The sequence below is a fragment of the Manis pentadactyla genome, chromosome 5, assembly GCF_030020395.1.
Source record: "Manis pentadactyla isolate mManPen7 chromosome 5, mManPen7.hap1, whole genome shotgun sequence".
Taxonomy (NCBI): Eukaryota; Metazoa; Chordata; class Mammalia; order Pholidota; family Manidae; genus Manis; species Manis pentadactyla.
Genome location: NC_080023.1, coordinates 31,440,312 through 31,457,281, shown reverse-complemented (window position 1 = coordinate 31,457,281; position 16,970 = coordinate 31,440,312).

Sequence of the window (16,970 nt, the reverse complement as noted above, 5' to 3'; positions counted from 1 at the left end):
CAATAGCAGCAGCCTTGTTGGCTTGTTCTATTTTTGTTTTTAATGTCTTTACCTGGCACAAGAACATGATAGCACACTCCCGTCAGTTTCTAGTGTTTGAGAAAACCCAAAGTCTAGGAAGCATTGGTGTTCTACATTACTTCTAGCTTCATTTAGCCTCATCTATTTTCTCTTTCACTTGTTTTAATTGTTTTTTGCCTTGTAAGCATTTAAGCCACCTTCAATCATTTCTGGGATGTGGTAGACATGAATGGATGAATGAATGAATGAGTGAGTGAGTGAGTGAGTGAACAAACAAATGAATGAATGAATGAAGAAGCTGCTAGAAGGCAAAGAATGTACTCACTTGCTTGCATGGCCTCCAGCTCCACACTGCACCAAATGCTCCCATTCATCATCACATAAATGTTACCTGCAAGGACATAGCACTTAGTAATGGACATGACTCCTTCTTCTTACTTCATTCTATTGGTAGTTCTCAGAGGTAAATGTCATTTTTACTTTCCCTCATTCCATATTAAAAAAGTTAGCCTTAGAGAGTTTGAGTTTTCCTAAGGCAGAAAACTTGTAGGGGAGAAATTGGACTTTCAATCTAAATATTCTGTCCTCAAGCCTAATAATTCTTGTCCCTTTACCATATCACTGCCTTTTAAAACTGCTGTTTTTGAGGGTGATACAGTACAGAGTTGTTCTGTTGTTATTGTTAAGAAGATACAAGGAGAATCTGGTTATTTCCTTGGCTCTCAGGATGACCTTCTTTGTTGCAAGGTGTTCTAAGGCAAGGCCATGCTCCCGCTTGGTGGGGGGTGGGGGAGCATCTGTGGAATCAAGAAATGCGCTGCAAGAAAAGACTAGGAACAACAAATGCTGGTGAGGATATGGAGAAAAGGGAACCCTCCTACACTGCTGGTGGGAATGTAAACTAGTTCGACCATTGTGGAAAGCAGTATGGAGGTTCCTCAAAAAACTAAAAATAGAAATACCATTTGACCCAGGAATTCCACTCCTAGGAATTTACCCTAAGAATGTAGGATCCCAGTTTCAAAAAGACATATGTACCCCTATGTTTATTGCAACTATTTACAATAGCCAAGAAATGGAAGCAACCTAAATGTCCATCAGTTGATGAATGGTTAAAGATGTGGTACATATACACAATGGCATATTATTCATCCATAAGAAGAAAACAAATCCTACCACTTGGAACAGCATGGATGGAGCTAGAGGGTATTATGCTCAGTGAAATAAGCCAGGTGGAGAAAGACAAGCACCAAATGATTTCACACATCTGTGGAGCATAAGAACAAAGCAAAAACTGCAGGAATAAACAGCAGCAGACTCACAGAACCCAACAATGCACTAACAGTTATCAAAGGGAAAGGGACTGAGGAGAGTGGGTGGGAAGGGAGGGGGAAGGGGAACAAGGGGCATTACGATTAGCACAAATAACATTGGGGGTGGGGGGGCACCAGGAAGGCAGTATAGCACAGAGAAGACAAGTAGTGACTCTATAGCATCTTACTATGCTGACGGACAGTGACTATAATGAGATGTGGGGGTGGGGGAACTTGATAATGGGGGGAATCTAGTAACCACGTTGTTGCTCATGTGATTTTGTATTAATGATACCAAAATAAAAATTAAAAGAAAAAAGAAATGCGCTGCAGGTAGTTTTCTGTTGATCACTTTTTCTATTGCATAATAATTCATATTGTGCAACAGCATTAGAGTGGGAGCTTGCTTGCTTCATTACTTAATAATTTCCTTTAACAGTAAAACTGAGCTGGAGGCTTTCAGCCCTCTTCTCATTTCCTGTTGCTAAATATAAAATATAAGATGCAGTCCTCCTATTACTCAAGGCAAAGGAACATGAGTCCTTGAATTTAAAGCTTAGAGAAAAAAATGAAGGGGATGTAAAATTTACCAAGATTCCCAAATTAGCAGGTATGTGCCACAAAGGCCTCAGTAGAGATTTGTTGATTAGTGATTCCTTCTATGGACTGGAGCTAGGCACTGATGTGATACAAAGAATAGGAGACATCATCCTCAGGGCCCTTATACTTTTCTAATTCAGTGTCAACAAACGTTTTTTAAATATTTTAACCTTGCAGCCCATTCAGTCTCCACTCCTACTTTTAGTTCTGTCTTTGTATTGCAAAAGAAGCCATAAATAATATGAAAAGAAGTGAGTATGATTGTGTTCTAGTGAATGTGGACACAAAAATTTAAATGTCATACATTTTTGCATGTTATGAAATACTATTTTTAAAATGTTTTTCAATCATTTAAAAATGAAAAGACTACTACATCAAACTAGAAAGCTTCTGCACAGCAAAGGAAACCATATACAAAATGAAAAGGCAACCTATGGAATAGAGAAAACATTTACAAGCCACATATCCAATAAGGGGTTAACATGTGCTTCATTATTAACATAGTAAATAACAAGATCTGGCCATGGATCTAAGTAACTGTCATGATTTTGAGGTAGCGATGAGGATATATAATATTCTGAGGTACCTGGGACAACTGAAATGTGACATCAGAATCTGTGATTTCTATTGATTGCAAAGTCCTGGGGCCTGATAATACATCAGTAGTTTGTTGCCTGTATTCACAATAGAAGGAAAACTCTACATTTTTACTAGAAACTTTTAGAAACAACTTCAATCATGTATTTTTATTTTCCACCCAAGTTCACTGACTCAGAATTCTATGCACAGAACCACTGGACAATCTTTACTCTCAGATTAAGAGCTCCTGGAAAGTCAAGGAGAATATGGGCTGGGGAAACCAGGCAATTAGCAGGCCCTCATCTTCAGAGTATAATTTTAATTTTAATGGAAATGAGAAAGAAGACTAAGCTGCAGTGTATTGACTCAACAAGGAGGGAGGAGTTCTAAGTGTCCTCTGCAGCTCTGGCCATGTCCATGTGGCCTTTTCCATCACTCCCTTAAGAGAGGGCTGGGTTGGATTGACTCGGATTTTATATGAGCAGATGCTATACCACAGGATATAGGCAAGCTGAAGTGTTTAGATAGCATGTCTGTCAACTGGGCTTCTCAAGTATTCTTATTAAAACAGTCTTTTGGAAAAGCAGTTCGGAAAAGACTTGCTCTCTCAAGGAGATACCCCAGAATGTCAGAAACATTTGCTACTTCTTTAATTTCAACTTTACTGGTGGGAACGAGGATGATTATTTTTGTTACATTTTAACATTTAATATTTTCTAATTTAGTTTTCTAATAATCTAATATAGTTTTCTAATTATCAAAATAAATGTGAGTGATTTTGTATTGGTCAAAGTCTTTGTTTTACAAATGAGGTTCATCTTCGCTCTATATTTTGGAATATCTCATCTGTATTAAAAAATGTGTAGCAGAGAGTCAGCCTTACTCCTCAACATTAAATCAGAACTTGATAAAGGATGAAAGGAAAGTAAGAAGAAAAGAAGGAAAGAAGGAAGGAAGGAAAGAAGGGAGGAAAGAAGGGAGGGAGGAAAAGTAAAAAATGATTTGCTTTCCTTACAAACCCAAGTCACTCAGACTTAACTAGGCCCTGCTACCTCTTGGGAACCCTTTTATTCGTCTCCTATCCACTCCTGTCCTGCAAACACACAAATGAGCCTCAGCTAAGTTCATCTAAGTCAGATGCGAGGCAGAACTGCATGTCTGAGCCTAGCCCACATTGCCAGTTCACAGGATATGCTAACTGAATAGCGACTGCCTTAAGTCAGAAATTTTGGGGTGGTTTCTTATGCGGCAAAAGCTGATTAATACAGGTGGGCAATGTATTTTCCAAACATATGTTTCCTGGCAAATTTTGCATGCTCCACCAGTTCCTTGAGATTAACACACTGTGGATTAGGATAACATCTACAAGTGTCCTCAGAATGCAGAGAGGTTCTTCTCAGTGGCAAGTATTTTCTTCGTGTATAATTGAGGTAGGGCAGGGACATGGGACAAGCATCATGATGAACTTTTCCTGCTTATGATGGAAAATGCCAAGATATAAACAGTATAGTAAGAACAGGAGGGACTTCATTTTAAGGCAAAGATTCCTATTTAAAAACCAGGGAGTTAGGAGGTAAGATTCCTAACATATTCTTTGTTAAACAGCCAACAACTTGCCATATCTTAGGGCAGGGCAGGCAGTTCTCACTGACATGTTCCCAGTGCTAGAGGGAAACCACTATCTTGGAGAAGAACAGGATCAATAAATTCCTTGTGTTAAGATTACCTCACAGAATTATCTAGAGGACTGACTTCTAATGGTGACATAATGTCTCTCACCGGAGAAAGACATCATGAGACCACACATCACGCCTGCACCTATCACCCAACACGCTGCCCTTTGCTCTATTCTTGAAAGCCTTTAAAAGACAGAATTCTAAGCCATTAAGGGTACCACCTCTCTGAGATTACCCACACTTCCTATTCTTTGAGTATGTACTTCTTAAAGAAAGCCATCTCACTGCTCAAATTATTGTGTTTTGTCTCTGTGCTCTTCCAGGGGGTAAGTGTCTTTGTCACTTTGCTATTTCATTCTATTTTCCAGACTCTAACTCTGGGGGGAAAATCCTGGGGCAAAATACCTCTAAAACTGAAATTGGTCAAAGAGAGAAATAAAGTTTAAAAACCCTTTCATTTCTTACAAGCCCTCGTCCTGTCTCACTCTTGACCTGGCTGCAGCAGAAGAGAGCTCCACACAACCTCTCTGGTGGAGATAAACCTCCCACGTCCCTGTAATTACCTATTGATATGTAGATGGCCTACCTCTCTCCACCCCTTGGAAACACCTATGGATATGCAGATGCACTAAAGCCAGGTAAGAGATTCTGGAAATATTACAATTTTACCCACAGCCCACCCTTCCAGAAATATCGCCTCACAAACTACATGTTCCCCATCTTCTGCAATGGCTGCTGTGTGAGAAAACTGGAGCATTGTAACTAATAACATAAAATAACAACAGCAATAAAATCATGATAATCCTCAAGCCAGAGGCTTCAACTAGGTTCAAAGTCCTAGGTAGACTAAGTCTATAGCTCACCCATTCCACAGGCAGGCAGTAGCTGAACAGGTAGGGAGTAATTATTAAGTGGCAGCTGCAGTCAGGTGGCAAATCCAGGCCACAGGGACTGTAGAATAAAATAACCTTAAGGGTGATAAGATACATGTTTTAAGGACACCAGCATAGGCAAATCTTGTCCATCAGGTAGGATACATGCAAGAGAGTGGTCCTGTGATAGGACAGTGGCAGGAATGGGAACTCATCCTGGTCTAGTATACCAGACTTTCACTCCCCTCCCCGTGGGAGTTACAGATGGGTCAATATTTGGGACTACAAGAGGTACATGCACTGACCATAAAGATAAAACAAAACTTCCACGTAAGATGCTCTTACATCCCGGACGTTTGGGGTACACTACTGTGATCTTTGGGGGCCACTCTTCTGTTACTCCAGAAATACACACAAGGCCAGCTTCCAAGCCTTTTCTCCAAGGTGCCAGAAGGGCCAGCCATCACTGGTCTATGTGTCAAAACGTCCAGGGCCACATCCACTCAGTGTCTCCAGGGTTTAATGCAGTGGGGACTAGCAGCAGAATGTTGCTCTGCTGGCCATACCCTGGCTTCAATAATTCCTCTTTGGTTTGCACATACAGTTGTATAAGAGAGGCAGCACTGTGTCTTAGCTTATCCACAGGGCTCAAGGCTCCTTTATGGGGATTCTCATTCAAATGCCATAGCACTGTCCATAAGCGAACTAACCAGCCCTATAGACTGTTGGTGTCTGACTTCAGACCAGATTTCAACAAACCATTGTACCTCTCTATCATACCTGCCCCAGTAGGATTATATGGTACATGAAACTTCCACTTTATTCCTACAATTGCTGCACCCATTCTTGTAATGCATGTCTAGTAAAGTGGGTGCCTTGATCGCTCTCAATCAGCTGTGGCTGGCCATAGGCTGCAGAGAGATGCCTTAGGCCCCTTCTGGTGGTTTGCTGATCTGCACAATGTGCAGGAAAAGCAACCAGTAGTCCAGTAGCCATGTCCACACAAGTCATGGCATACAGATATCCTTCTGATATGGGCAGAGACTCAATATGGTCTATCTGCCATCTGACAAGGGGTATCAGCCCCCTTACTATTGTCCCATGTTGCTGCAGGACTCAATATAAGTCCCTCTTAGAGCACACAAAGCACTCCTTCTGGGCTTGGCTGACTTTGTCGAAGGTCACAGGCAAGCCTCACTGACAGGCTACAGCCCACACTGTCTTTTGCTCTGTATGCAACAAACACTGATGCAACCATGGGGCTAAATAAGAGGCAGGCTTTCCTTCTAGCCAGTGCACCTGGACCAATGTGTCTGTTTCATCATTCCCTAGGGATGCCAAAGGCAAATGGCCAGTCACATGATATACAGTAACTGTCTTAGTCTGACCAGAGGCCCATAGGTCTTGCCCCAACACTTGCCCCCAAAGGGGTCAGTGACCAACCATCCAGTTGGCATGGTACCATGTTGGTAGCCACAGGGTCAAGCCCCAATAGACACCCCATCTGTCAGTGCACACAACTATGGGGGAAGGCTCCTGGGTGATCACAAGCCATACTGCTCACAACTGAACCCACTGGCTGCTCTTTCCCTCTCCATCCTCCATCCATATTGTCTCAGTCTTAGTATGGAAAGCCACAACCTCCACTTCGGGGGCTGCCCACAGCTGGAGCTGTCTGTATAATAAGCATCTTCAGGCATAGGGGCATCATAGAGCCTGATGAGGACTCTAGGCTACCAATGACCCAAAAGCAAGTTCTTCCTGCTTTCCACTGGTATGCACCACTAGCCCCAATAAACATCGGAGTTCTCCACTTAAGGGGCGAGTAGAGTAGGTGTTATACTGCCGTAAATATGCACCTCATTTGGCCAGTGTAGGTGTCTGTGCCATGCCACTCCGTGGCCTTTGGGTCCAGTCTCACACCAACCATGGAATGGGATAGGTGGTTATTACCTTGGTTGGAGCTGTTACAGTGATGGGCTCTGTAGCCAGCAAGGTGTGGTACACAGCAGCCGGTTGCTTCTCTATCAAGGTGTACAGGATCTCTGCTCCTTTCCATAGTTGTGACCAGAATTCAATAGGTCAGTGTGTCTGTTCAAGCTGCTGCCAAGGACCCCATCCATAACCATCCTCAGTTACATGAACATCTAGCTCACAGGGCCTTGATGAGTTCATTACACTCAAGGCCTGTACAGCCTTGAGTGTTCGCTTGGCAGCAGTAAAAGCAGCTGCCCATGTCTCATCCCAGTCCCACCTGATGCCCTTTTGTATCAACCGATATAAGGGCTTCAGAATTTGTGCCAAGTGTGGTATAAACCCTCTCCAGTGGCCCAAAAGACCCAAAAACTCTTGTAATACTGCCACAGTGGTATGGGTGGGGAAAGCCTGGACCTTGTGCATGACTGCTTCAGGAATAACTTTAGCTTTACCCAACCACCAGACAACCCCCAAGAATTTTACAGACAAAGCAGGTCCCTGAACCTTGGTGCTGTTCACAGTCCATCGTTTATCCAGTAGATGTTGCAGCTGTCTAGGAACTGCCCCTTCTAAATCTGAAAGAGAATCAGATGTGAGCATAATATCATCAATGCAGTGATACAGCTGCACCGTTTGCATTTTCTTCCATGTGGCCAAGTCCTGGGCTATAAGTCTGTGACAAATGGTGGGACTGTGGAGGTATCCCTGTGAAAGGACAATGAATGTCCATTGCTGGCCTTCCCACATGAAGGCAAACTGTCCCTGACTTTCCTGTACTATGTCAATAGAGAAGAAAGCATTAGCAAGGTCTACTACATAATAATACATCTCCAGTTCATGACTTAGTGTGTCCATAAGGGCAGCTATTGAGGGGACAGCAGCATGCAAAAGGGGTGTGACTTTATTCAATTCCCTATAGTCCACGGTCATACTCCAGGAGCTGTCTGGCTTTCTCACTGGCCGCACAGGGGAATTAAAAGGACTATGAGTGGGCTTTATGATACCCAACTTCTCCAAATCCTGTAGAGTTTCTCCAATTTCCTTGTGCCCCCCAGGCAACTTATACTACTAGTATTTGTCACTTGCTGAGGTACAGGCAGAGCCACAGGTCGGTGCTTAGCATGTGCCCTCAGAACTGCCTTTACCACGCGTACCCTCAGAGACCTCCCCAGAAGCAGCTGCCCTGCAACATCATTAACCATCCAGGGCTTCAGAATTCCAGTTACATTTGGCATACTACAAGATCACACTGGACCTCAACTCAACTATCAATTATCACAGCTCATAACCTCCTGTAACCAGTCACAAGCCTCCACAAATCTGTTTTAAATTCCTCTTTAATGTTCCAGGACCACAGAAACTCCTTTAGGTTTGAATCCTCCTTTGAAGAAAGCCCCCATACCTGTTACAGTGACCAGCATCATATGGCCAAAGATCACATCCTAGTTTTTAAAATTTAGGCAAATTACTTAACTAACTTCTGTTGGGTCTCGTTGTCCTCACCCATAAGATGAGGATAAAAATAATAACACTCCATGGGCAACTTCTTCATGAACATATTTCCCCAGGCAAGGGAAACAAAAGCAAAGATGAACAAGTGGGACTACATCAAACTAAAAAGCTTCTGTACAGCAAAAGACACCATCAGTAGAACAAAAAGACATCCTACAGTAGGGGAGAATATATTCATAAATGACATATCCAATAAGGGGTTGACATCCAAATTATATAAAAAGCTCATGCACCTCAACCAACAAAAAGCAAACAAGCCAATTAAAAAATGGGCAGAAGAGCTGAACAGACAGTTCTCCAAAGAAGAAATTCAGATGGCCAACAGGCACATGAAAAGATGCTCCACATCGCTAATCATCAGAGAAATGCAAATTAAAACCACAATGAGCTATCACCTCACACCAGTTAGGATGGCCAACATCCAAAAGACAAACAACAACAAATATTGGCAAAGATGTGGAGAAAGGGGAACCCTCCTATACTGCTGGTGGGAATGTAAGTTAGTTCAACTATTGTGGAAAAGTATTATGGAGGTTTCTCAAAAAACTAAAAATAGAAATACCATTTGACCCAGGAATCCCACTCCTAGGAATTTACCCAAAGAAAACAACTTCTCAGATCACAAAGACATATGCACCCCTATGTTTATCGCAGCATTATTTACAATAGCTAAGATATGGAGGCAACCTAAGTGTCCATCAGTAGATGAATGGATAAAGAAGATGTGGTACATATACACAATGGAATATTATTCAGCCATAAGAAGAAAACAAATCCTACCATTTGCAACAACATGGATGGAGCTAGAGGGTATTATGCTAAGTGAAATAAGCAAGGCGGAGAAAGACAAGTATCAAATGATTTCACTCATCTGTGGAGTATAAGAACAAAACAAAAACTGAAGGAACCAAACAGCAGCAGACTCACAGAACCCAAGAATGGACTAACAGTTACCAAAGGGAAAGGGACTGGGGAGGGTGGGTGGGAAGGAAGGGATAAGGGGGGAAAAGGGGCATTACAATTAGCACACATAATGCGGGGGAGAGGGCACGGGTAAGGCAGTACAACACAGAGAAGACAAGTAGTCATTCTATAGCATCTTATTATGCTGATGGACAGTGACTGTAATGGGGTATGTGGTGGGGACTTGATAATAGGGGGAGTCTAGTAACCATAATGTTGCTCATGTAACTGTACATTAATGATACTAAAATTTAAAAAAATTTCAAAAAAAAAAAAGTACTTTTAGGTTGGGTTGCCTTGGCAGCCTCTGTGGGAGGAGAAAGGGGTAGTGGGAGAAGACACCATGCACATGTACAGGAAGAGCGGTCCAGGACAGGACAAAGAAGAGCTACTTCTATTATGCACAATCTCCTTCTGGAACATGCTGTTTTCTCATTATCCTGCACATCTTGTCAATCAATGCCACAATTGCCTTTCTTTATGTCTGGGTTCCTGAGTTTGGCTTGAGAAAACTCACAAAGATGAACTAATTGGCCCTACTGTAAATTATTTCCAAGGGTGTCTGGAAACTCTAAGGCTGATACAGAGTACATACTCAACACATTTTTGTTGAATGTATGAATTTTGTAGCATCCTATGCCTGACCATACATTTTCTAAAACAACTATCATACATCTTTTCGTAAACTCAAACTTAACAGCTTTCACCAAGGATTTTGATCCCCAAGATTCTCTTTTAATTCTATTATGTAAGTTTCTTATCTTATACACATTAAAGAAGTGGAAAGAAAAAAAAATAACACTCACCTTACAATGTTGTCAATAGGTTTAATGAATTAATAAAGTTAAATGCTTAGAATTCAGCATGAAGTAATACATTCCATTAGCATTATTATTCAGTGCCTCAATCTCTCTCCTTGCCCTTCTCTGCATCTTCGCTTTCTTTCTCTTCTCTCTCTGTTGGGAGAACAGGATGTTAACTTAATAAGCCATTTGCTTTCACATGAAAAAAAAATCCCAATATTTTTGAAAATGAAAATTTTAGAAATTCAGCTCTTGTGCTGCTTCAGAAACAGTATAATGATTGCTGTAAAAAAAATCGAAACAATCTTCTCTTTTAAATGGTCCAAGTTTTCCCATCAAGGGCAGGAAAGCTTATCCAAATTTCAAGTTAGAATTTAACAACTGTCTTATTTTTTTAATTTTTAAAAGTCTCGCAAAAATTTTTTAAAGTCTTTCAAATTCCTTCAAGCCCTGTTGCCCCCAGTGAGATTTTTCCAGGAGCTACTACTGTCAGGAGTGGGCCAGCTCTGGCAACATGCAGACTATGCAGGTGTGGAGGAGGCTCACATTTCCAGGGGAATGCAGCAGATAAACTCTAACAAAATGTTTTAAAATATATAGTCAACTCCAAAAAAGGAAAATGTCCTAGGTATTAAAACACACACACACACACACACACACACACACACACACACACACACACACACACACACACACACACACACACACACACACACACACACACACACCCCTAGAAACATAGCCCTATGGCCCTGAGCTGACAGAAGACAGAGTTAGAGCTGACTCAGTTATTCTTGTTTATGTTGTTTTTCCCCTAAAAGTTCTATTGGATTGTTTTTTCAAGTTTCCTGTCCTTACTCAGGGTTTCCTATCTTATCCCTTAGTGTCCAAGAACCTGAAAGGACTGTACCTCTGTGAAAAGGGAACTCTAAAAAAATTTACTCCCTGGTCCAGGGTTCAAGAAGCTTGTAGTTTGCTTGAGACACTGGATGGGAGGGTGGTTGGGGGGTCCCCTGGGGTGGGGGGCAAAGGTGCGGAGAATGAGTTTGTTAGGCAGAAAGACAGACATGAGTGGGAGGAAAGGAGGGTGAGGCCCACCAAGAACTCAGGGAGTTAATCAGATTAAGCCAGAGAGGCAGAAAGGACTTAGGCCCTTTTGCAATGTGGGTTTGTTTCACATGCTCTGAATCTGGGTGGACCTTGAGACTTGCCTTAGCTAATGCAGGTGAGATTGGGCAGAGACATGAGACAGGCATCATAAATTAATTTTCCTAAAAAAATGCCAAGATTAGGATGGTGGGAGCGGGAGGGACTTATCTTAAGGGTAAGATTCCATGTTTGAAAGAGAATGGGGAAGAAGTTAGACTAACATCCTTTGGTAATCAGCCAATGACTTATCTTAAGGCAAGGCAAGCAATCTTAACTGACGTGTTCCCAATACATGGGAGTGGCCACGATCTTAGAGAGGAACAAAAGGTTTGTCCTACAGAATTACTTAGAGGACTGGCTACAGACAATGACATATTGTCTCTGTGGGTAAAATTGTAGCATTTCCAGAATATCTCCCCTGGTTTTAGTAGGTCAGCGTATCAATAGGTGTTCAGAGGTGAGAGAAGTAAGGCTTTAGTGCATTTGCATCATTCCGGGGAAGTTCATCTCCATATAAATGGGTAATTACCTGGGCAAGGAGGGCTTATCTGTACCTGAGAGGTGAGGGGAGGGCCGGTTTTGCTTCTGCTGGAGCTGGAAAGAGAGAAGACCCCAGACTGCAGTTTGTAAGCAATAAACAGATTTTGAACTTTATTTCTCCCTTTGACTGATAGCAGTTTTTAGAGGTATTTTGCTCTGGGATTTCCTTTCCCCAGACTTACAGTCTCTCACTGGAGATAAACATCATGAGACTACCTGACAAGCCCCGTCCCCTCACCAGTTACCTTTATCCCATTCTTGAAAGCCTCGAAAGGCAGAATCCTAAGCCCTTAAGCCTGCCTTGTCCTCTCTGAGGTTGCCCACACTCCCCTTTCTTGGAGTGCGTATTTGCAAAAGACTTTACTGCTCAACTTATTACACTTTGTCTCTGTACTCTTCCAGTGGTGTTTTTGGCACCTTGCCATTCCATTTCATTTTCCAGACTTTAAGCGTAAGTCTTCACTCTCTCTGACCTAATCCAGACAAGCAAGTGGGCCTGCCTTTGTCTACCTTGACTCTGGCCCATTCCTCCCTTAGGGTATATTCAAATAAAACTTTCATTCTGCTTCACTACTGTGCGTCTGCCCTTCAATTCTCTGTTGTGGCAACAAGAACCAAGAACAAACTCATCACCCCCAACAAGTTCATGGTCAGAAATAAAAAACTCCAAGCCTGCATCACACAAGTGTATGAAGTGTGAATTTATGCTCACAAGTTGGTGTAGGAATCCAAAGCTAATGAAAGTGACATAAGAACTCATCACTGACACTGTGAGAAGAGTTGCAAAGTCATGGATTGTATCTGTTTATTATGACTTTTGCCATATAAAAGTATGAGTAAATTGTAATATTTCCAGAATATCTTGCCTGGCTTTAGTCATAGGCATATCAATAGGCATTCCACAGGGGTGGAGACGAGTTCATCTCTGTATCAGTGGGTAAGTACCTGGGCAATGGAGGGCTTAGCTGAACCTGAGAGGCTAGGGGGAGGTCTGTTTTACTTCCTGCTAGAGCAGGAGAGATGGTACCGGACTGCAGTTTGTAAGCAATAAATGGATTTTAAACTTTATTTCTTTCTGACTAATTTTGGTTTTTAGAGGTATTTTGTCCTGGGATTTCGTCTCCCCGGACTTACAAAAAGTTTTTCATTCTAATGTGGGTGAATCTGTTCTTTCATGGTTTGTGCTTTTTGTGCTTCCTTGGGAAAATCCTATGGAGATAATCACCTACAATTTCTTCTAAAATGCTTAAAATGCTGCTCATATTTAGATCTTGAATTCACCTGAAATTTACTTTTTGATTGCTTTTGGATATAGTTTCAGGTAGGGATCTAATTTTAGCTTTTCCATTGGATAGCTAATTGTTCCAGAATTTTTTACTTACATGTAATTTCCCTGAAGACTTATGGTGCCATGTTGTTCTTGTGCCATTTCTTCTATATACATGTGCTTATTTGTTATTTTCCTACATTGATCTATTTGTCCATTTCACTGCCAAATTTACTTACTCTACAACAAATTTTAATATCTGGTAGTACAATTGCCTTCTTCTTATTGTTAGGAACTGAAGAGTCTGAGAATTTATCCTATTGCAAGCTAATAACAGCCAGTCACAGTTTCACGGATGCGAGCAGAAGATATGATAGTCTGGTGAGTCAGAGGCAGAAGACTTTATTGCTCACAACACAGCGGGCAGCATGAGCTTCATGTTTACCTCAGTTGCCCTTGTCGCCAAGTCCCACACGTGACGTGGAAAAGCTGAAATGAACACTGCACACACCACAGTGAGGAACCTGAGTTTAGGAAGCCCAAACTGTTTTAAAAGTGGATGCTAGCCAATATGCCTATTCTTTACTCCTGAGGGAGACGTTTCTTAAATATCCTGCACATCAAACAAATCTACCCTATGCCCTCAAGGGAGACATTATCTCTATTTTCCAAAGCTGTTTGCTACACAAACATCCTCGAAATGATAGTCCAGAAAAAAAATTTGTCACTGTCTGGGTTCAGATGGGCAAAACCACAGGAGACCAATGGAGCACTGTCTCCCAACATTGATTCTTCACTATTATTTTGCTTATGGTGGCCCTTTACTCTTCCATACGGATTTTAAGATCAATTTGTACAGTTGCTTTGTGTAGCCCTATATTGACAGATATAAATTTATACAATCATTTAAAAATGTATTCTTTACAACCACATATAAAAAGTGTCTTATAAGTAACAACTGTAGTTATAGGTTTGCAAAGCAATTAGCAGTATTTAAAAAGACCACAAAACAAAACAAAAATAGCTTAAAAAGCAAACAAAACAGCAGCAACAGAACAGTGAAGCCCCGGGACCTTGCAGAGGTCTGTAATATAAATGCTCTGTAATACCATTTCTACAGAGAAGGGCCCAAGGGACTCCCATAAATTAAAAAAAAATTAACCTCTGCTGAAAATGAAAATAAGCAAATTCAGAAACACTAGAAAACAATCCAGTGTGAGAGACAAACTGGAGAAAGCATCTCAAGAATTTTAGATTATAGAATGATCTGAAAGAGAATAAAACAAGCATATTAACAATTACTCAAAACCAAAAAGCAGAAATGGGAACACAGAGGACGGAATGGGACAACAATCAGAAAAGGAAGGTTTTGAAAACAGATCAAATAGAACTTCTAGAAACTAAAAGACAAACCAAAATATTAAAATCTGAAACTTCAGAAAAGGGTTAAATAGATTAGAAAAAGCTAACAAGAGATTGGAAGGTAGATTTGAGGAAATTGCTGAGAAAGGCCACACAGATAAAGAAAGGGAAAAAAATAAGTGTATACCTAAGATCATAATGAAACCACAAAACCCAAGGAAAAAAAAAAATCTTACAAGCAATCAGTGAGCAAAGATACAACCTCATTTGTATGAGAATCAAGAATAGGCAACATATTGCAATCTGTGGTGTAGCTCTTAGAATAGTGGTTATTTCTAGGGGTGAGAGAAGGGTTCCAATGGAAAAGAGTCTGAGATACTGGAAATGTTTTACACCTTCATGGTTACATGAATGTGTAATAACATGGATATCTAAATATGTAAAATGTCCCTGAGCTGTACACTTAAGATTTACATACTTCATTGTATGTATATCACATCTTAATAAAAAATATTCTAAAAAGAGCAATCAGAAAGAAGAAAAAAAGCTATCTACAAAGGGATGACAGCTAGGTGAACAGGAGACTTTTGGTCAGAAACAAAAAAGGCCAGAATATAATCCAACAGTGACTTCAAAGTGCCAGGGAAATGAAACATCAGTTAGAGTACTTTACCAAGCAGAACCATTACTAATGAATGAGAGGGACCAAAAACATTTTCAGGTCAAAGCTAAAACCTCTAAAATAGATGCTTCAGAAAGGAGGATGGATGATCAAAATAGCAAACTGCTGGTGAATCTACATCAGCATTAACTTTCAAAAATAATGATTTTGAAGAGCTTTAAAAATTAGGTGGATTATCCTGCACACACACACATGTATATACACATGAAATGATACATGGCAAGGTTATTCACTGCTACTTTGAAACAGCACAAATGAGAAACAGCCTTGATATTCATCAATAGGGGAAATGAATAAATAGATGGCATTACATCCACACACTGGAATATTATTTGGCCATTAAAAAGAATGAAATAAATTTTTGAGTATGATATAGAATAAATGTATTTCCATATAAGTCAGATTTTCTGCATTAACAACATGAGAGTGGGTTGTAACAAGTTTCTAATACACTCCATTTATAGGGAAGGAGGGAGTGTATAATTGCAAACACTAAAACACTTTCACAATTGTTCAGTGAAAAAAGTAGAACACAGAACAGTGTGTACAGTATCTTACCATCTGAATAAAATAATTCAAAACAAAAGATGCCATGATGTAATTGGAAGATCCTTGGAAGAACACACTTGAGAAAGGCAAAGATGATTGCCTTCTTGTGTAGAAACTGAGCGGCTGTGGACAATGGTAGGCTAGAGGCATTTCACCCTAACTATACACTCTTTTGTACTGTTTGAATTTTCTACCCTTTGAATACAATATCTAAGCAAAAGGTAAATTTCCTTTATTGTTTGGGTGGAGGCTAGAGATATTAAGCTCAGACTTGATTAAGGAAATATACATTTAAGATTTTTAAGAATAACCAAGGAAGAAATAGGAATTGAAGGCACAATTAAAATGGCATAGGAACAAAGAGGAGAAAATAAATGATCTTGAGCACTTAAAAAATATATATTTGAGAGCCATTGGTGTTTCCTTTTCTCTGAACTATTGTTCCCTATAATTGGTCCCTTTTCTGTTTGGTTATTGACCTTTTTGCTATTGATTTCTAGGGGCTCTTGGTACATTAGGCGGTAAGCCTTCTGTGAGGCAAGTTGCAAATATTTTTGCCCAGTTTGTCACAGAAGATTGTATTTAATGTAGGCAAAATTTTCAATCCTTTCTTTGTAACTTGCATCTTAGTTAGAAAGGCCTTTCCTACTCCGATTGCAAAAGAATGAATCTCATATTTTCTTCCAATATTTCCCATAGGTCCTATGTGCATCTCATTTCCTCAGCTGCACTTTTATCTTCTTACAGGCGGGAACATTAACAGGATACATCTGCATGTCAAGTCATGGGGCTTAATGTCCCCAGTGCAGTTTCTGCAGTAGGTAATATGTTTTTACTAAAATCTTAAATTTCTCCCTAATCACCTATCAGTGTCCTCTATGATCCAAGACAATTTTTAAAAAGTCTCTAATAATGATTTTGAAAAATAATCTGATTTCATCTCCATTATAGATAAGGAAATTGAGGTTTAGAGATGTTAAGAAACTTATCCACATCACAAAGTTAGAAAGCAGTGGAGTTGGATTTGAAACTCAGATAGTCAGGCTATAGAGTCCTCAACCTTAACTCCAATGGGTTGTAAGAGGCACAATCTAAAAACACTGAT